Here is a 941-nt window from a genome sequence, read left to right as displayed (position 1 = left end):
AATTCCAATCTACCTATCTGCAACCAGGAAGTGTGGGTCAGTGCTTAGGTGGAGTCAAGTGGAACCATCAGGAAGCTGAAAATGTGAATGTCCCCAGCCCTCACACTGCACACCTCAATGGTAAGACTACCCATTAAAAAATAAGAACACTTCAGGGGCGCCTGGGTGGCTCAGTCGGTTAAGTGTCTCACTTCGGCTCAGGTCATGATCTCAGGGTCCTGGGATCAAGCCCTGCATGGACCCCCTTGGGGAGTTTGTTTCTCCCTCTCCCTCTGAACCTCCTCCTGCTTGTGCATTCTCTCTCAAATAAATGAAATCTTAAAATAAAAAGAGTACCTCATATCTAGACAGAAGAAATACTTAAGGCAATTATATTTTAAAAGTGAGAATAACAGTGCTTGCTTCAGCAGCACATATACTAACACTGGAACAATACAGAAAATATTAGCATGGCCCCTATGCACGAAAAAGAGAAAGTAGGAATAATAAACATATCTAAATGTAAATAAGGTTTCTGCACTTCACTCTAAGTAGTAAAATGCTGGTATCACTAGATTGTGATAATTTCTGTCTCTTGTAATAACCACAGGAACCACTAAGAAAACTATTTAAACAATATACTCAAAAAATACTATAAATAAATTAAGATAGAATTCTACAATAAAAACTCAAGTAACTCACAGGAAGGCAATAAAAGGGAAACAGAACTGAGAACTAGAAGAAACAAACAGAAAACAACTAATAATTGATAGATTTAAGTCCTAGCATATTAATAAGCACATTGAATATAATGGTCTAAATATCGCAATTAAAAGATACAAATTGGCAAAGCAAATTAAAAAAAAAAAACATGATCTAGCTATATCTCGTCTGCCAAAAGCTCATTTCAAATATAATGATATAGCTACATTGAAAGCAAAATAATGATGATGGAAAATGAT

The 941-nt window shown here is 35.9% G+C and overlaps 1 non-coding gene across 1 annotated transcript; it reads left to right on the top strand.

Annotated features, from left to right (window-relative positions):
- The first annotated feature begins 394 nt into the window (after positions 1–394).
- On the top strand, positions 395–497 carry LOC117803170. The gene has a single exon (XR_004626868.1). It is a non-coding gene; the product is annotated as a U6 spliceosomal RNA (small nuclear RNA).
- Positions 498–941: the final 444 nt, after the last annotated feature.

Source organism: Ailuropoda melanoleuca, chromosome 7 (assembly GCF_002007445.2).
Source record: "Ailuropoda melanoleuca isolate Jingjing chromosome 7, ASM200744v2, whole genome shotgun sequence".
In the NCBI taxonomy this organism is placed as follows: Eukaryota; Metazoa; Chordata; class Mammalia; order Carnivora; family Ursidae; genus Ailuropoda; species Ailuropoda melanoleuca.
This window is presented reverse-complemented; position numbering and strand designations above follow the sequence as displayed.